The 20,462-nt window shown below is 51.6% G+C and overlaps 1 long non-coding RNA gene across 3 annotated transcripts in view; it reads left to right on the top strand.

The window, feature by feature from the left end:
* The first annotated feature begins 8,035 nt into the window (after positions 1 to 8,035).
* The window catches only part of LOC105093249 (uncharacterized), a 127,776-nt gene continuing 115,349 nt past the window's right edge, over positions 8,036 to 20,462 (top strand). The window contains exon 1 of one of the 3 annotated variants that reach the window (XR_010377983.1): positions 8,036 to 8,203. This is a non-coding gene — a long non-coding RNA (uncharacterized LOC105093249). Of the gene's footprint in view, positions 8,204 to 17,223; positions 18,893 to 19,287; positions 19,649 to 20,462 lie in introns of those variants that run through there. The other 2 variants (XR_010377979.1, XR_010377985.1) reach the window with 2 other exon arrangements.

Consider the following 20,462-nt stretch of genomic DNA (forward strand, 5'->3'; position numbering starts at 1 on the left):
TGGACGGTGGAGGCCTTGGCTCTGGGGCACCAGCGGCTCTCAGCCACGTGGCCTCTCCACATGTGGTTCATGACGTGGCCAGCCAGAGTCCCCTTCAGTCACTGGGGGCTGGGGGCAGGGAGTCTTATAGGATGGAATGTCATCGCCAGAGGGCATCCCAGGACGTTGGCCAGAGTCTATTGATCAGAAGCAAGTTACAGGCCTGGCCCATGTGCACGGGGCAAGGGTTACACCACTGGCAGTTCACTGGGGGTGCCTTATGGTGCGTCTGCATAACAGAAAAGGACACAGATGCTCTGAGAGGGTAGCGTGTCCAGGTCCCAGGAGAACGAGAGGCAGCGTGGACCAGTCGCACTCCTCGCTTCCAGGCCCTGTTCTTTCTGCTTCACACTGTCTCTCACCTGGTCACCACGTGCCACTTTCAACCACAGTCAGCACACTTTTCCTGTAAATAGTCAGACAGTGAACGGTTCAGATCTTCTGGGCCACATGGTCTCTGTTGCAACTGCTCACCTCTGCGGATGGGGCCCAGAAGCCGCAGATAATACGCAGTGAGTGAGCGTGCCTGAGTTCCAGGAAACCTTTGTTTATGGGCACTGAAATTTGAATTCCATGTAATTATCATTTGCTGCAAAATATTATTTTGGTTTTGATTTTTTTTCTCAACCATGGAAAAAAAAAGTAAAAACCATTCTTAGGTCACAGGCCACACAAGCAGGTGGTGGGTCAGATTTGGCCTGTGTTTACGTGAGTTCACACCTGCTGTGTGTGGAGAGGCTGGACCACTCAGCAGGTGCCCCCACCCAGCACAGTGCTGGGGACTTGGCTGGTATCTACTCTTCTTTTTTATTATTAAAATATAGTCAGTTTACAATGTTGCTTCAATTTCTGGTACACAGCATGTTTCAGTCATACATATACATACATACATTCCTTTTCATGCTATTTTTCATTATAGGTTACTACAAGATATTGGATAGAATGCCCTGTGCTGTACAGAATAAACTTATTGTTTATCTGTTTTATATATGGTAGTTAGTATCTGCAAACCTCAAACTCCCAATTTATCCCTTCCCACCCCCTTCTCCCCTGGTAATCATAAGTTAGTTCTCTATGTGAGTCTGTTTCTGTTTTATAAATAAGTTCATTTGTGCCCCTTTTTTTTCAGATTCCACATATGAGTGATCTCATATTGTGCTTTTCTTTCTCTTTCTGGCTTACTTCAAATAATGATCTCCAGGTCCATCCATGTTGCTACAAATGACATTATTTTATTCTTTTTATGGCTGAGTAGTATTCCACTGTATAAATATACCACAGCTTCTTTATCCAGTTACCTGTCGACGGACATTTAGGTTGCTTCCATGTCTTGGTTACTGTATATAGTGCTGCTATGAATACTGCAGTGCTGGTGTCTTCTCAGATTCGAGTTCCCTCTGGATACCTGTCCAGGAGTGGGATTGCTGGATCATTATAGTAAGTTTGTTTTTAGTTTTTTAAGGAACTTCCGTACTGTTTTCCATAATGGCTGCACCAAACTACATTCCCACCAGCAGAGCTCTTTTCAAAATAACAATAACTTAGGAAACATGGTGACATCCATATGCATCTAAAGGCTGCACTCTGAAGTGAAGATGATGCCACAGGGCCAGTAGGTGACCATGTTTCCCTCCACGTGACAATTGTCTTGCTGGTCATTGGTGATGGAGATGCACTTAACAAATCTATACTGAGCCCCTGTGTGGACTAAGCACCCCTGCAGACACCGAGGACATGGCGCTAAAGAAAAACAGAGAGGTTTCTGCTTGAATGAAGATGACATTCCTTTGGAAGGGCAGGCAGTTGATTAATAAGCAGGCATGTATGCAGTGTGTCCGATGGTGATATGTGCTGTGGAGAAAAATAAACCACGGGGGACAAACAGGGACAGGAGAGAGCTGTTGTTACTCTGTGTCAGGGGGCCAGGAAGTGCAACAGTGACATGGGGCAGAGGCCCAGGAAGCCAGGGAGGCGGCCAGCAGACCCTGGGGGAAGGGCATTCTAGCCGAGGGAAAAGGATGTGCGAAGGCCCTGAGGAGGGGCACCTCCAGCTAGTTACGGATCAGCAGAGCTGCAGGGGCAGACAGGACAGGGAGGGTTGTAGAAAGGTTTGGGGGCAGTGGGGGGGGGGTCACGGAGACCTTGTAAATCACCATCAGGACTTTGGTTTTGCATCTGAATGAGATGGAGGTGCCGTGGGGCTCCCAGCAGGGAAATGACGAGGGCTCCCACGTGAGAGAAGGGCTGGGGAGGCAGGACACGTGCTGCTGTTCTGTGGGCACGAGGACTTCCTGCTCCTGTGGATTCTGGGTCCAGGATGGGGCCCAGTGCTTCGTGCTCACCCGAGCGAGCAAGCCCCTCATCGGGAGCAAGCTGGCGGCCTCCGTTCAGCTCAGACACAGCAGATCTCATTCCGAAGCAGCAGGGCGAGCTTTTGAACAGAGTAACCTGACAGAGGCAGGGAGGATGAGTCCGCGCCTCAGATCAGGGACAGGGCATCAGGGGAGCGGGGTGTGCCCGGGTCGCGCACACCTGAGTTCCTGCGGAGAACTCTGGGGCCTAGGCACTGGACTTCATCACAGCCAGCCTCACTGCCACTCACCTCCTTCTGACACCAGCAGGGCTGGCCCGGGGGCAGGAGGATTTCCCGCCTTCAGCCTGGTGGGGCGGCGGGGCGGCCGGGGTGCAGGGGCCGTAGGAGGGTCTCGGGCTTCTAACCAGGTGGGCGTGCAGGCCCAGAGGCACTCTGAGACGGTCCCCATCCTTGGTTAATTCCACCACAGGGACAGCTCTTAAAGCTTCTTCATCACCCATTCTCATTGTTTCAGGATTTGAGAATTTCAAACATTTAATCTTGACAAGGTCAAGTGGATTATTCCAATTATCAACCTCAATGTGGCTTTTTTTTCTCTTCTCTTTCCTGAATGAAACTGCTTAGCCACATTTGTGAAAAAGTCTTAAAAGTTGATTCCTATCCCCTGACCAGAGGTCCTTGCGAGCTGGGGTTTACCTGACGTTGGTGTGAGGCTTTGTGTGAATTCATTGCATCCTTTTCCTCTTAACCATCAAAGCTGAAGTGTCCTCTGGGTGAGGAGAATTCCACTTCTCAGGAAATGATTAAAATCGTTTCCTTGATCTGCTCCTATTCCCACCTCATTGTCTCAGTTTTTTAGAGTAAAAATAAAAAACAAAAAAATGACTTTCGGTACTTCAAGTTTCTGGAAGAGCGTGCCCACCTTGGAGAGAAGGCGGATGGTTTGCACAGCTGGGGGTCCTGATCAGACTCCGACCCACCACCCACACCCGGGCTTCCCCCAACTGAAAGGCCAGCGCTGAAGGCCTCGCTGGAGACCTTGACCCTGAACTTTGCCCTCAGGGGTTCCGCTGAAAGGACATCTGGTGGAAAGGCCTCTTCACGCCAGTGCACGCTCGGATCTGCTGCGGGTCCGGTGGCCCTAGGGGGTAGGTGGTGTAGACGGCTCTGCTTGAACCTCCTGCAGATTTGTCTCCAGTAGTTGGGTGTTAGCGTCAGCAGCGGGGCTGCCCCCACCCTGCTCCCACCCTGTTGGGACGTGGAGGGCTTCCTTCACAAGCTTGCTTGCTCTTAGGTTTTGGAGCCTGGGAAGGAGACAGGCGTTTGGCTGGGGATCTGGGCTCAGAGTGGTGGATCACAGGGCGGAACTGAAGGACTCAGGCAATGGATTTCTGCTAGGAGTCGGGCCTCTCCCGGCATTCTGTGGTTGGGTGACAAGGGGCATCCAGAAGTGGTGACCTCAGCCTAGACTCCAGCGGTTTCTGGGACTCCTTCCAGGCATTTCTGGGAACTGTGGCAGGACAGTAAGAATGTGGGGGACACTGTGGTGACTGTAGCTGATGACTGGTGGAGGGTGGGCGGCCTGGAATATCTTCAAGGTGAGAACTTGGATGCTCGTGGTCAGGCATGAAAGTCAACCCTACCCCACGTGAAATCATGAGCCAGTGAGTCAGGTGCCGCTGGGACTGCACCCGCCTCTCGGGTGAAGACGCGGTGCTGGGTGTGCAAGGTCAGGAGCTGGGCCCCCCCGGGCTGGGCGGTTTTCTTCTGTTTGGAACCAAGTCACACCCTGTGCTTTTCAGGCCCACCGACAGCTTTCAGGAGGTTGCGGGATCATGTACTCTAGTGATTGCCTGCTCGCATCTGAAACCTTTACCAGACTGGGCATCTCTTGAGGGAGGAACTCACTTGCATACCCAGCCTGCAGTGCGGTGCTTGGTATGAAGGAGGTGGACCGTCATTATGTGGTGGGTACTGATCCAGTTCTCCTACTGGATTAAACTTGTGTGAGGCGAGGCACGCAGGGTTGGTAACATGATCTGAAGCATCATGTTGAGCAGGCGTCCAACATGTGTGTGAGATATTTCAGAGATAACTTTGCTTTCCAAGGTATGAATTTTTAAAAGTCCTGTTAACATTTAAAAAATTCCTAATTATTAACTTTCCAAGGGTGAGATGCTAGGTGATACAGTACTGTTCCTACACACAGAGGGTGTGTGTTTACTTCCTGGTGCACACGAATGCTGCTGGACGTAGCTGGAATTACAGTCCACATGGTCACACCTGCCCATTTGCAAAACAGGCACAGAGCCCAGCTCGATTCTAATTAATTCTCAGAATTCCCTGCTGTTTTCAAACCAGTTTAATCAATGGTAAATGAGAAGTATAGAGATGAGGAACATAATTTTTTTTATCCTGGAATATGCAGAATTTAAGACAAAAACACACTAGACAATATTTATGTAACACTTGACCGTTGCCTTGGATGATTTTGCTCCCACTGGGACCAGATTTGCCTTTATGCTCACCTCAGCCAGAAGCAGTTCGGTCAAGGGAACACTTTAGAGATGTGAAATCAGCTGGCCCTGATAAATAAGTAAAAATAAAGCATCTTTATGGCTCCATGTGCAGTGGGCATATCAGTGAAAGCAGATTATTTGCGAGGAAATTTTACGCAGTTGAACCAAGACACCAAAGTGTCTGCTGTCTAAAATTAACACAGCATTAGTTTTTCATCACTGACTAATGTAAAGAGAATCACTGCCTCTAGATAAACTAGGTAGATTTAAATAAAGCTTTAAGGCTTTCTCTGGTTAGTTAAGATGTTAACACAAAGACATAATTGTTAACCCTATGATCATATTTTTGAAAACCTGTCTAAACCCTTATTAACTACTGACTAGTGGAAGGGATTGGTGGAGATAGGTGGTACCTGTGTGCTCAGAAGCAGGTCTCCCCCCAGCACTGCCATAAACTTGTTGCTGACACTTAGTGTTTAATGTCTTGAATTACAGCTATGGAAGTAGCTGTCTTATTCTAAACTCTATATTTTTCTTCCTCACTTCAAAAATTGTGCAATGCTTAGCCAGTGCTTTCCATGTGGAAGGTCTTCTCCAACTGTGGGTGGAATTGGATTAAAGTGAAATAGCTCAGTGGTGGAGTGAGTGCCTGCATAAGGTCCTGGGTTCGTTCCCCAGTACCTCCAATAAATAATAATAAACAAAACAAAACAAAACAAAAAAAAACTTAACTACCCCCCCCCAAAAAAAGAAATGTAGGAAAAGGTGGGGAGGGTTTAGCTCAGTCGTGGAGTGTATGCTGAGCATGCGGGAGGTCCTGGATTCAGTTCCCAGTACCTGCACTAAAACACACACAACATTACAGTGACGTGAGTCTAGACCTGAGAGCCATGAGCCAGGTCCCGGCACTGAATGGTGGTTATCACCAGCCCAGCGATTTCCCTGAGCCTTGGGCTCCTCCTCCTCCTTCTCCACCCCTCCCGCAGCACCATCCTTTGCCCTCCTGTCTTGACTTTGTTGCCCTTCACCTAACTGGACTCTACCAGCTACACACTCCCATGTGGCAGCACATACTAACTGTCTTAATATATTATTTTATTTTTTTAAATTGAAGTATATAGTCAGTTACCATGTGCCAATTTCTAGGGTAGGACACAATGTTCCAGTCATGCATAGACATACATTTGACACTTGCCTTGAAAATATATTCATTTTCATATTCTTTTTCTTAACACATTATTTTATTTAGTCCTCACCAGTTATGAGCTGGAGAGCGGCAGCCCCACTTTTCAGCAGATACAACTGAGGCCGGAGAGGCACTGGGCGCCGCGTCCAAGGCACTCTTCAGTGGTAGACTCGGGACCTGAACCCGGATCCCCGCGATGTCCAGTGTGGTCTGGCTCTTCCTGAACTTGCCTTTCAGCTAGAACTATTTTGAGAAAGCCCCTCCCCAAACAAAGATTAAAACAGAAACGTCTGTAATTATCAGTAATTGTTATCCTGGATCCAAGTTCTAATTCAAGGAGCAAGAAGACCTCAGCAAGAGCTGTCCTCATTGTCACAACCTTAATTATTGGGTAGACATGTTGAGCGCTGCGGCTCAACAGACGTATGAGATCCTTTCCCGGGAATGCGCGCAAAGAAAGTGGGCTCTCTTCTGGGTCTGCCTCAAGTTTCCCCTGGGGCCTTGGGCAAGTGCTTTCAACACTGGTTAGTGTCCTGGGGTAAAAGATGGCACAAGGAACCTACTTACGGCACTGCTTTGCCAGGACAACTGATTGTGTTTGTCAAGGGCTGTGGATGAGAAGAAGCACAATGTTTTATATGACAAACTGCACCGCACCTGGGGCAGTGGACTTGCGGGGACCTGGGAGGCAGCTGCATCTCTGTCCTGTCTCCTTATTTTAAGGTGGGAGGTGGGCGGCCACCAGCTCTTCCTGCTCTGGCCAGAGGTTCTCCTGGAGCTCACGGAGCGGTTGGTGCTTCCCCACACCCTAAACACGCGGGCAAACACGACGAGGGCCAGGACTCTGTGGATATCTGCCATTCTCTCAACGTAGCGACACACAGTGGTAAGGGACACTGAGTCTGAGCGCCACAGCCGAGACACGGGGAGCGCCGCTTTTCTTGACTCGGTCCCAGTCCCTCTGAACTGTCGCTATGGGGCCACAGGCAGGTAGCTCCTTATGGAGCTGGGTTCCTCTCCGAGTGAGGTGCCGGCGTTCTCAGCGTACTGTTCACAGCTTCGCGTCAAGATTGCTTGCGTTGCAGAATTTTAAGAAATAAAATGATCTGAGTTGCTGATGCTGGAGTTGTGCCCGTTGAGGCGAGCGGGTCACCAAGGGGTCACGGGGCTTCAAGGTAAATAGTGGCCTCGGGAGAAGGGCCTCCCCCCAGCAGACCCCTCATTTCTGCCGGTGACGCGTAGCCGCCTCGACTCCGCCTGGCCGCCAGGGTGGGAGGCCCCGGGCGGGAGCACCAGGCCCTCTGGGGCGCGATTCCGCCCCTGCCCAAGCGCCCGGGGAAGGGGGTTCACAGTGACAAAGGAAGGGGGGCTGCGGAGAGCACGCAACAGGCGGGGGGCGTGGGCGGGCGGCCGCGGAGGGAGGTGGCCGTGCGCCCCGCCCGGCGCCCCGCCCGGCGCCCCGGCGCCCCGCGTGCCCGGTGTAGAGGGCCCGCTGCGCCCCTCCCCTCCCTCCACTCCCCTCCCCTCCCCCTCCTCTCCCCTCCCCTCCCCCTCCTCTCCCCTCCCCTCCCCCTCTTCTCCCCTCCCCTCCCCTCCCCGTCTGCTGCGCCCCTCCCCTCCTCTCGCCGCCCCGCCCCCGGGGCCCCGCCCCTCCCCGCGCCGGCGTCCCCTCCCACGCGGCCCGGAGCGAGCGCCGCGCCAGCGCCTTACGGCCCCAACGCCGAGCGCGCCGACACGCCGAACAGGTGGCCGGAGGCTGCGGCGCCGCGCGGGCACAGGCGGGCGAGCCTCGGGCCAGGCCAGGAGAGGCGAGGGCGGCGGGCCGGGCATGCAAGCCGAGCTGGCCCCCGGCCCCAGCCCCTAGCCTCCCCCCGCGCCCGCCCTGCGCCCCGCGCGCAGCCGCCCCGGGCCCGGGCGCTCCGCTGCTCGTGCCGCCGTCACCGGCGGGGCGCGGGCCGGCCCGCGGAGGCCGCATGAAAGTGACCGTGTGCTTCGGGAGGACGCGGGTGGTCGTCCCGTGCGGGGACGGCCACACGAATGTTTTCAGCCTCATCCAGCAAGCGGTGACCCGCTACCGGAAGGCCATCGCCAAGATGAGGGGCCGGGGGCGCGCGGCGGAGGGGCGGGCGCCGGGATCAGTACGGGGTAGGCCGGGCCCGGGAACTTTTCTGGCGGAGGAGTTCGCTCCCCGCGCCGGGAGTGGCTCGCTGGGGCCCCCGGGCGGGGGGCGCCCCTCGGTCCCGGGCGGGGGGGTCCCACTCCCACTGGCTCGCAGGCTTTGCTGGAGCCCCGCACCTCGGTGCCCGAAGTCGGTCCCTGGGTGACGAGTTTCCCGGCCAGCACCTCTGCGTGGTCCCGTCTGCTCCATGCGGAGCCCGGGCTGCGGCGCCCGGATCTGGGGTTGAGTGGATTTCCCTCTTTCCTCGCGGAGTGATAACATGGTCTGCTCTTAACTGCGTTCCTCTACAACGTGTCAGAAGTGAAAAGGCGTTTTGTTAAATTGTTTTACGGTTTGTGTCTGTTTGACAACAGCCCACGCCTCCCAGATTTCTCCCAAGCACCTGAGGATATTTCCTTTTCTGCAGAGTAATGTCGGGTGGAAAGCACATTCACTTTTACAGTTTCCCTTTTGTCCCCGACCTTGGAGTGGTTTGGGTCCTGTGAGCTTTGGGGCCGCAAGTGAGGGGGACGGTGGCTTTGTCCGCCTGATTGAGTGTATAGGGGGTGCTGGGGTGGCGTTCTCCAAAGTCTCTTTGAAATTTAAGGAGAAAAAAACTTTTTACACTATTAAGTACAGAGGAAAAAAATAGCATAAATTTGGCCTTTTTAAGTATAATCTTAGCGATGTTTAATTACCTGACAATGGTGGAAGATGTTGACCTTAATTGTTTTAAAATGATATACTTGGTTAAAGTTTTTTTAGTGAAAATCAAATAAAATTTGTGGAAATTGGGCACCTGTTTATCTTGAACCTCTGTGGAGGGGGGAAACCCCCTGAACCTACATTTAGCATTCTAAAGGGTTGGCAATTTGTGATTTGAATGTTCTGTGTCAATAATCGGGTTGCACATGACTCAGGAAATCAACACAATAAATCTTGAAAGGAAAGAGAAATACAATAATGTATACTCTGCAGTGGCTCAAGTTCCTGAGGGGCGGGAGTGATCCACATTTCTTTGCTTACATGCTTAATTTAAACCTTACTTGCTTAAAAATTAGTCATTTACATGCTTAAAATTAGTCACATTTTGTTAACGCACCCGATGCATGTTGGTTGAACAGCTTGTTTGGGAGACACAAACGTAGTTGTTTGATTGAGTCGTTTGTCCGTTCCACAGGAATTCTACAGCACTTACTGTGTCCAAGGCACTTCCCCGGGGTGCTGGGCACCCCCGGGACCGGGAGAGTCTGGGAGAGAGGCTCCCTATGGACCTCCAGGTGAAGGTGGCCGGCCGCGCGGCTGGCGTGTGGCGGTGCAGTGGGAGCAGATGGCGCGGGGATGCCGGGCAGACGGAGCAGAGAGGCCTCGGGGATAGGGCCGGACCTTGTTCTTAGGTATCAGCGGTGGGGGTTTCACAGTGACCTGGGAGCGTGGTCGGCTCCCCTGGAGAAGAGCTCAGAGCCGCGTGTGGAAGGGTGGGTGTGAGAGTGATGGCCTGCTGCAGAGGGAGGAAGGAAGGGCGAGTCTCAGAGTGACGGTGTTGTTGGGGTTGGATATAAACGATTCAGGGATGATTCAGGGGTTTCTAGAATTATTAAAATTCTCTTGAAGTGCAGCTCACAGGTCAGCAGGTACATTTTAAGATGGGTTTTGTGTTCTGCAGAGTAGTCACCGGCTCACAAGACTGCTGCCTCTCAGGCGGTCTTCCAGGTCCACTCGTAATTTTACCTCTGAAATGATTAGGGAGTGGCTGAGATTAAACAGGAGTCACTCTGCCTTCTCCCACCCGCTTTAACATGAGTATGGAGCAAACACATAGTAACACTTACTCTAACTTTTATTCTCTTATCTCTTCCTTACCCTTTACTGTTGAGTAGAACATGATAAATTCTGTGTGAGGACCTGGGTAGCTGTGGAGTGGCGTTTGGTTGCTAGGTGACAGGTGCCATGACGAGCTCCCATCTGGTGGGGAAGATGGGGGAAGAGCATGCTTGTGGCTTTGTGTAAAAACCGACCAAGGTGAAAAGAGAAAAGACAAACAGGAAAGGGGAAAGAAGGATCCTGAGCGTCTAAGCCTTTCTCTGCAGAGAGCATTTTGTGGTGTGGTGGGGCTAATTTTTTGACATTGTATTTGAGTGGTTTTCAGGTTAAACAAGTCAGTTCTTCTGGGCTGTGGAGTGGTGTGACTTAATACCAGAAATGTTCTCAGGAAGCAGATACTTGAAGGCTTACACTTACTTGTAGCATTTTTTTATTCCTCTAGTGAAAAAGGGTTTTCTCTTTGTGATCATTGATGGGTGCAAATGTTTTGGCTGTTGCTTCCCATCCACCCATCCTTATCCAGACCGTCTCTAAGGAGGGTGCCCTGCTAGACTTCGAGGACCCGGGTACACGGACTTCTCTGTGGACGTTTCTGCGGCCCGGCTCCCCTGTGGTCCCTGGTGGACACAGGTGCAGAGTGCCACCTGCCCCGGCTTTGTGGTCTGATGCCTTGCTTTCTCAGGGCTTTGATGGCCCCTTCTTAATTCTGAGGGGATCAGGGCAGGCCTGAGACTTCCCATTTTTCCTGCTGTGCATCCAAACTCTGACTAGGAGAAAGATACGAAAATCTCCATGCTTGGTTTTTTGTTTGTTTGTTTGGTTTTTAAAAGATTATTGATTTGTTGAATGGCTGCTGTACAAATCTCATGCTTTATGAAGAAATGTAAGACTGAATTCTTACACTCAAGAATGCAATCTAGGAGGCAGGGTGAGTATATTAGACTGTCAGTCACAGGAGAGCAGCGTTGATCGGTAACAGGGTGGTGCAGACGAATAGCAGTTGCTTCTGGATTTCAGAGATGGGAGGGGTCATGGTGGCGTCGGTGGGGGAATTTCATGTAATCACTAGGGTTTGCCTTGTGCTTGGTAAGTGGGAAGACTGGCCTTGGTTTAGGGCAGTGCTTCCTAACTGGATGGTGGGGTGACCTCAAAAGGCGCCTGCCTGGCTGAGGTGTTCTGGTTCTGTGGGTCAGAAGTGGTCCAGGCGTGTGGATATGAAGAGTGTTCTGACAGGTGGTGGGGAGGCGTTGCAGGAAGGGCAGTGGTCTGAACAAAGGTGGTTGGGCCCCAGGGCTCTTTGGCTCCTGTGGTGCCTTCGAGTCCGATGGTGGGGCGGGACCAAGCGGAGGAGGACGGGGAACACTGGGGCAGAGCTGGGGACTCCTGCCGTGTGCTGGTGCAGGAGGACAGGGCATTTGGGCGGGGCAGCAGGTGGACCAGCGCTCCTGCTCTTCAGTACGGAGAGAAGTGAGGGAGGGGCGTGGCTCTTAGCTCACTCCCCATCCCCCACAGCCCTCTTCTGCAGGGGGGGGGTGCGACTTTTGGATTGGGTTTGAAGACCTAGGTGTTTTCACATTTGACCTTGGGCAAACCAGCCCTACAGAGCCACATTGTCTCATCTCCTAACCGGGTCGCTCCCTTGCAGGGTTAACGTGAGTCCTGAGTGGGGTGATGAATGGGGTCCCCTCAGCACTGCATGTGGATCCCTAATATGCTTTACTCACCACGCAGTTTACTGCCTCTGAAACTCCCCAGTGGTCTCCTCTTCCTGTTTGGTCTTTGCTTAAGAAGGCAGTGTGTAGCTGAACTAAAGAATGGGTAGAAATGCTTATCTTTGCCTAAGCAGCACCACAACCAGAAGAGCAAATTGTGTGTGTGTGTGTGTGTGTGTGTGTGTGTGTGTGTGTGTGTGTGTGTGATGGGGGGCAGGGGACATAAAAGTCATGGATTTTGGCTCTAGGTTGATTTCTGGGCCTCTGGTGTTGGGGCCACTGCTTCTGTCCTTCAAGTGTGGAAACCTTGAGTTATTTACTAGCAATTTGTTGTTATTTGAAAAGCTTAAATTTATGGACAGTAACTTTTGAAAACGTGCTTTCCTTTTTGGGAGGGAGGGAGGGAGGACTGTTGATTACTAAAGCCATATAAGTCATGGCTTTTATGGAAAATCTTGTGGTTGGTGTGAGACTTTTTGTGAGCAGATGGATGACTGCATGTTGTTACACATTTACAAGCTTAACTGAGACTTTTAGGGACATAGTTACATTGTTGCAGAGTTTGAATGACAGTATTTTTGAGTAGTGAAACGAAATAAAATTTATTATTTCATTAACCTTTTCCCGCCTTCCCTTTCAAAAAGGAAAAATACACGAAACGTGTTTGAAAGTCTGGCCTTTCTAAAATGCACATCTCGGCGAACTCTTCTACACCCGCTTTCCCTCAGCAGGGCCTCCCCCCACCCCCAGCCTGTCCCTCCCCAGACCCCACCCCTGCCCGCCTGGACCGCTGGCAGTTGCTGCCTTTGCGCAGCATTTTCGGTTTCTTCCGCCTGGAACACGTGCTCCGTGCCTGCTCCAGCCTAAGCCCGGCGCCGCGTGCCCAGACCGCCCGAGGTGCCCCTGCCTGGGGCTTCCCCGGGACCCCCCCCCCCCCGCCCCAGCGCCTGTGCGACCCCCGGGAACGGGCTCTGCTGTGGACACTTCGGGGCGCTGGATTCAGGACAGAATTGCCTCTCGGCCCGCAGGGGAGGTGCGCGCTTGAAGGCGGCGGCCCTGCCCGGCCTGGCGGGTAGTTGTGGGGGAGGCTGGGGTGCGCGCGGCGTGGGGGACACACATCAGGCGCCTTCCCACGCGAAAAGCGCACTTTCACTTTGGAGACTGCACAGTTTTAAGGACTTTAAGGTCCGGCATGTTCGGCATATTGGCACAAAGAGATTCCAACTCAAACTAGGATTTCGTGTGATTTTGGAGTCCCTGGAAGTTATTCTTTTGTGTCAGCTATTTTCAGGGAGTTCAGGCTGTTTTTCAGACCAGGCAGAGGGATTGCCCGGTGGTTTGCATTGGGCCTGGTTCAAGGGCAGGTGGCCAGGGCTGTGTGGGAATCTGGCCCCGACACACCTGTGCTGGGTCTGGCGCTTCTCATCCTGTCAGTTGGGGCCCGTGGGTAAGTGCCAGGAGTGAAGAGACGTTTAGGACCTGGGAGTCGCAGAGGGGGTGCTGTACGTGGAGGAACTGGGCACGGAGGTGACATTCAGAGTCCCACTTGTGCATACGCTCCATCTGTCCTTGGAGGTCTTTCCCTGCCTGTACAGTTGGATGCAGGTGGGTGACAGTGAACACTTGAAAGGTGAGCAGAGCCCTTTGCATTTTTTTCAAGGATGGAAAGAAATGTGTAAAATTGGTCCAGGAAGGTGCTTCCCACAGGTGGGGGTGCTTTACTGGGGGCGAGGCCCACAATGTGCACTCTCCTGGGCCACGCACACAGCAGTCCTGGCTGCCACCAGGGTCACCGGCAGCAGAGCGGGGGCTCAATAAATTTATACCTTTTGCCTATTTTTGGTATTTTTTTCTGTTTTGCATGGAGAATAGAAACACCTTTATGAAAAGAAGTGCAAAGTTCTGTGAACATGGTAGAAAGGTGATTGTCTTTTGTCTTTTAGTCATTATTTTATCCTGTTAAAATTGTTTTCCATTTGGAAGGATTATGTAAAAATGACTTTCCTCTGTAGCTGTGTCTTCCTGTGTGTGGCCTGCCGTGTTTATGTGGTTCGTGCGGCTGAATACTACTTTTGTTTATTCTTTTTTCCTCCATCAACTAATACTGGAAGTTAGAAATAAAATTTCAAGCTTCATTCTAAATGACTTGAAATGTGAATTACTTATTTTTTCCTCTTAAAAATAGCCCCCCCCCATGCATGAGAAATGAAAACATGTGTCTACACAAAAACATGTGGATAAACGTTTGTGGCAACATTGTTCTTAATAGCCAGAAGACAGAACAACCCAAATGTCCATCAACTGAACAGAGCGTGGTCTATCCATACATTAGAAAATTATTCAGCCAGGATGAAGTTCTGACCCGAGTGTTACCAAAGATGAACCTTACAAACATTGTACTACATGAAGGGAGCCAGTCATGAAGTCCATGTGCATGGAAGGTCCAGAACAGGGGAGTAGTGGTCGCCAGGGCTGAGGGTCGGGGGTAATGGTGAGTGACTGTTTATGGGGATGGGGTTGGTTTTCTGGTGATGAAAATGTTCTAAATTTAGACAGTGGTGATGTACTAAACATAATTGCATTGTACACTTTAAATGGGTAAATGTTATAGTACATCATTGCCTCAAGAAAGATGTTAAAAAGATAGACTACATTAGCTATTGTGAACAAAGCCCCATTTTTAGATGTTTTATGTGCTGAGAGTCCCATAAATCGTGTTTTTCTGTGTCAGAGATGCTCAAAAACCTCAGGTGAAGGCTGGCTACTTCTAGGAGTTTTCCATAGTGTGCGGACCTGCTTTCATAAGCCGCCTGCCCTACCCCGTGCTGTGCAGTAAGCCTCCGAGTCCCCAGTCCCCCCGGCCCCTGTCAGGGCTTCACCAGCTAACCGTTCACCTGTTCTGCCCTGTTCTCCCCACCTGAGAGTCCCGCCCGCCTAGCTACCAGCTGCCTTTGCAGTTGACCTGGACACCCAGAGATGCCCACGGTGGAAGAGCTTTTCCAGCTTTTGGTCTGTAGTTTCAAGCTTTGGCAGATCCCACAAGCTCTGTGAGCATCACTTTTCCCATTTTCATCTTCCCACATTCAGAGGTTCCGGGCTGGGCTCCCGCTGTCCGTCCCCCGAGCCACAGAAGCCCTGAGTCTGTGTGGTTGGTCTTGGTAGCCTGGACCGAGAGGCCTGGGGGTGTGCAGTGCCTTTGCAGACAGGAGAGCCCCCCCACTGTGGAATGTCCCCCTCACTCACCTCCTGTGCAGTGACGGGCGTGTCCCCGGGGCAGGCACACACTGTCTGAAAGTTAGGCTGTTGTCCCTCAGCATTCCTCGCTGTCTTTTAGGGTAAATTACATGCTCAGAAGTGACTTGTGGCCATTTCCTTTGTGAAGTGTAGCTAAATGTGTGTGTGGCTCTGCATGAGCCGAGACGCGTGGTGTGTGCACGCACACGCACACGTACATTCACACCTCCGTGTTCTTACGGCGGTGCACGTAAAGCGGTTTTAGAGATGACGGTCAAGTCGGGACGTCCCCGCCTGTAAGGCTCTCAGCGCTCAGACACGGCGAGGCGGCCTCCGGGGCTTATTTTCCTCCTGGTGGTGGTTCTTCTGGTGGCTTGTGTTGCTTCCCTGCGGATTAGAGAGCGAATCTGTATGACTGAGTTTATGTTTCTGAAAAGTCCTCTTTGGGAAATTCTGTGATAAAAATCAATGTTTTCTTTTCTGTGTTTATTTCAGAAAACAACTCGCTATATGTCAGAAACCTAAAATTGCTAAACACTTAAATATGTTGTATTAACAGATCAAAACCACTGAAGAGAGTACAGATTCTGTGCAGCTGGCTGGTACGAGACTGGGTGTTTTGATTTAGTTCTTCAAAGTCTAAAGTAAAAAAACTGGGAAGTTTTTTCATGTTTGTGTTTTAATTTTTTTTCTAAATCTAATATTAAAAATCAGAATTAAAAAATATACCATTTTCCAGGGAACACACGAAGGCATTTAAGGTGTGTAGCTTGTGACTCTGAACTCCAGTGTGCAGGGTCCTGTGTGAAAAGTGGCTGGCCAGGCTCCTGCCCGGCAGGGCTGCGCCCTGAGCTGGGGTTCTCTCACAGCAGCCAGCAGCACCTGCAGAGGAGGGAGGTGGCATGTGCCGACCGCCACACGGGATGCGGCTCATCACTGAATCCACTGAAGCTGAATGTAGGATTTGGCACCTTTACCACTTTGTTAGAGAGCTGGAAAAAACCTTTCAGACAAACCAAGAGGACCTCTAAGTGAACGTGCATCACTTGGATGGATGGCTGCTTAAGCAGCTGCATCTGGAAAGTGGTGGTTTTTCAGCGTTTGTTCTGTCTGATGAATAGGAAATGGGTCATATTTTAAATTATGAAGGACATACTATTAGGATTTTTTTTTTCAAGGAAACCTGGAAAGCTAATAAAACCCTGAAGTTTTTATGGTGGATTCAGGTTTATCTTTTGTATTTTGTGACCCACTTCTTAGCACAGATGTTTGCAAACACACAGTTAGCTGGAGGTGGAAAGTTTGGTGGTGGATCTCTCTCTCCTAGGAGGCGCGCACGTCCCGTGACACACTCTGGGCGGTGACGCAGAGGAGGAGGTTGCATCATTTGTCTGAGAGCAGGATCGGTAACCTCTGGAAGCCCAGGATCCTTGGCTTCTAAAACCACATCCTTCGTGGGATTGTTGAGAGTTTGAGGAGAGAAGGTGAAAAAGCGTTGCAGGAGGTGAAACGGAGTAGCTGTTAGCTGTACTGCTCCCTTGCTTTTTGCTGAGAATGCTTTTTCCAGTGAAGAAGTGCTTCTAAATTGCTTCTTCTCATCCTGCTTAGAACTGCTCTAGATGTGGGAAATTGAATGTCTGGTGAAAAAGTTCTCCCTTAAACAGTTCTCAGAAAGTCTCTCACAACGTAAGAAACAAAATCCCACTGATGCTGGTTTAGTTGCTCCAAGGATGTCCACAGTGGAAGAACTTTTCTAGTGTTCGGTTTTGGACACAGTAGTTTTGAATTTTGGCCTGTCCCACCAGCTCTGTGAGCCTCAGTCTTCTTGCCTGTAATTTGGGAATGTTTTTGTTTGTTGACAGTAATGGAGATCAAGGGATTTAATGTAGATAATTCTTCTGTCATTTTATAGACTCTTAGTGAGTTTTAGCTTTTTCTTTCAAGTTTTACACGTAGATAAGGCCACTTTTAATGGCTAATTCTTCAAGGCAACTTGATTTTCATTTAAGATACCAGTTGTCATTTTTCAAGATGACTTGTTAAAAGGGTTACCACTTTATTCTTAAAAGTACTATAGAAATCCCAGTATTAGTACTTACTAATAAACCAGTTGGAAATAGGGAAAAAGAATGTTCTGATAACCCAGTAGTTAAAGCTGATTCTTCTGCAGATCAGGGGGTGTGTCTGTCTTCGTAGCTGTGCTCCTTTCTCTGCTATCAGCCCTTGTGATTTTTATAAAACACTTGCAGGTGCTACACTGTTAGATGAATGGAGATTACGTAAAGTTTCTTTGCTCTATTTACCATATTTTAAAAGGCATTGGTTACACATTTTCCATTAAAATCTTTTGAAACTTGGAAAGAGCAGCACTAGAAGTTGTAAGTACGATCGATATTTACACAATGCACAGATGTTTTAATTTAAAGACCCTTGGTGTTTATTAACTAGTGGGAGTTCTGAGAATCCCCTGGAGCTCAAAGAGAGAATCTGAGTTGTAAAATACAACGAGAAAGCCGGCGTTTTTGTGACCTCTCTAACCCCTTATTATATAAGCCTCTATAATTCACGTGCCCGTAACACTTCTTTACGCCTCTCTGGACCTTCAAGACGGTGATTTTGAGGCAGCTACTTAGTCAGCAGTAAGTGAGCAACAGAGCATCTTTTGCCTGGGTCGGTACACTGATTCGACTTTTAATACCTTAGTTCAGCTAAAGACACCCAGCGCCAGTCAGCTGGAAGCTTCACCCAAGAACTGACCTGTTCATCATCCGAGTGGGGAGTGGTGTCGGGGAGGCTTGCCTGGCTCTGGGTGTGGCCGGGCTGCGGAGTCAGGCCTGCCAGGTCATCACAGCCCACTGGCTTCGTGCTCCAGACCACCACCTCTTATTCGCCTTTTCCCCACCACAGTACTGAGACTTGTTTTCCTCTCTTGGAGGACTTTAAACAGCTTACTAATTAAAGCGGTGCTTCCTCCCTCTCAGCATATGTGTTTAGGGAAGTTGCTAAGTGGTGATTAAAATAATAAAGCTTATCTAGTTGTGCAAGACCCTGTTTGACTTTGATCCCTTCCAGTATTTGTAAACATTGTCTCACATGAGTGCCTTTGAAATCCAAAGCCTTTGTTTCATACAGGACGTGAGAGACATCCAGCGTGGGAGATTGAAATTTATACCCGTCTCTTCCATTTGCAGCTTCCTGTGTTTCGTGGTTTGTAATGAAAGTGGTGAGTGGTGCCTTGCAGAACACTCCAGCATTTCATAACAAAACCGAAGAGAAATAACTCTGGGGGAGCCCCCCCCCCCTTTACTGAGGTGTCATTGACAAATAAAATTGTGAGATATTTAAAGTTCACGCCGTGGTTTGATATACATACACATTGCGCAGAGCTCCCCCCATCAAGTTAACACAGTCACCGCCTCCCGTATTTATTTGTTTTTGGTGAGAAGATTTAAGTTTTACCCTTTTACCCGGGAGAGTTTTAGACAGAGCTTAGTCTGTTTTGACGGGTGGTTGGGGTGGGATTTTAGTCCAAAGCAGAGGCGTTTTGGGGACCGGGAGGGAAGCCGCTTCCTTTATTGATCTGGGGGAGTGGTACTTTCAGGTCTGTCTTTGCTTTCGGTGCAGAAAAGCTTTTCGGGTCAGGACAGATGACCGGAAGCTCTTGCACAAGAGGTGCTGTATCAAGGGCATTACTTACCCGCCCTTCAGGTGGGGGAGTTGTTGAGAAGGTACCCCGCACAGCGATACGCGTGGCGTCTTCTCGGCCCCAGCTGACTGAGGAGCTTCCGGTGGGGAGGAGGGGCACAGGAACCAGTGGTGTCGGCAGACGCCCTCTTTATGAAGAGTGAAGCCTAGCGCCTTGGGGCGCTTTGTCTCGGGCCCTAAGCGCTGGGCTCAGCGCTCCAGGTGTGTTTGTGACTCCCAGGGAAGTTGCTGGTGTGCCTGCAACCCCGAGCTTACCGGGGAGGACGCTCGGGCTGAGGAGGGCTAAGGAAGTGGCAGCAAGTTGTGCGTCTGCTGTGACCTCCGGCTGCGGAGCCGGCACTGGGGCTGCGGGCGACTCGCTGCCGTGGCCCCCGCGCTTTAGGCGGTTGCTGCTCCTCAGCGGAGGGAAACGGGGCCGGCCAGGCTCCCTCGCCGCCGGTGGGCAGGTGCGCGGTGACTCAGCAGTGTTGTTCCGCACGCGCGGCCCCCTGATTGGGGCCCAAGGCCGCGCGCTGCCCACGCGCGCCGGCGCCCCGTGGGTGCACGTGGTGGGCCCGGGTGATAAGGGGAGGGGCTTTCCAGCCGCCGTACAGCCCGGGTCTTCCTCCGCGAGGGCACATCGGAGGTACCCATGCCTCTGCCGGTCTTCTCCGGCCTGCCCGAGCCCGTGCACCTGCTAGGCCTCGAGCCCCTGCAGTACCCTCGGGGTGAGGTGAACGGTACCCGTCGGAGGAGAGAGCTGGGTTTCCGACCGGCCCCTGGGCTTAGGAAGAAGTGCCCCTTCGGAGTCGGAGCTGGCCGGGTCAAGGAGGCCTGGCGCCCGTGCGCTTGGCTGGACGTCGAAGCGCCTTGCTGCTCAAGTGTGGTCTGAGGACCCGCAGCACTGGCCTCGCTCCTTGGAAGCTTGTTGGAGCCGTGGACCCCGCCCCAGACTCTCAGAAGCTGCGTTTTAACCAGGTCCCCAGATGACTCCAGAGCAGTCGCTCTCCGCCCTGGCTGCAAGTAGGGGCACCCGATGCCCGGCCTTCCCTCAGGCGCGGGAAGCAGGTCTCCGGGGCGGGGTCGAGGGGTGGGGGGGTCCTGGGCCTGGTCTCAGTCCCGGTCCCGGTCCTTGTTCCAAGCTCCTCGGGCACGTCCCCGTGCCGCCAGGGTGGAGGACCGCTGGGTTAGCGCAGCCTCGCCCTCCGTGCTTGGGGTGGTTGTGTTGTGTTGTGTGACGTGGGACCTGCCGCCTTGGAGCTGTGCGCAGAAATTTCCGGAACACGAGTTGAGAGGATCAGCCAGGGCGCTCACAGGTTGGCCACATTCGTGACAGTAGCTCAGTCTTACACTTTCATTTCTGACTTTAAGTCACTCATTCCTCCTGCCTGTTCGGTTTGAGCTTTAGTTGTGGAAACACTTGATGGCGCCTTGGTAGGTATCCTTGGTCTTAGCCGTTAGCTTTTCACAACGCCTGGTCTTTCAGTGATGGAAATGAATGAAAGGTCCAGGAGGAGCAGTAAAAAGACTGCACGGGGGTCGGGGGTGAGCGGGAGGAAAGGTCACACCAGTGAATCACCCCAGTTGTGTGAGTGGGAGGAGGTCCTCTGGTGCCTGTGGTGTGGAGAAACAGGACAGCTCACACTTGGGTTTGGGTAAGGAGGGCCTGTGGGCGGTGGACCGAATGCTACTTTGGCTGCAGTTTCTTTCCCGGCTCGCTGGTGGCTCAGCCCCGTGTGCTGGGGAAACCGTGGGAGAGGAGGCGTAGGCACACCCACGGGGCAGGGGCTTC

Source organism: Camelus dromedarius, chromosome 26 (assembly GCF_036321535.1).
Source record: "Camelus dromedarius isolate mCamDro1 chromosome 26, mCamDro1.pat, whole genome shotgun sequence".
NCBI classification, from domain to species: Eukaryota; Metazoa; Chordata; class Mammalia; order Artiodactyla; family Camelidae; genus Camelus; species Camelus dromedarius.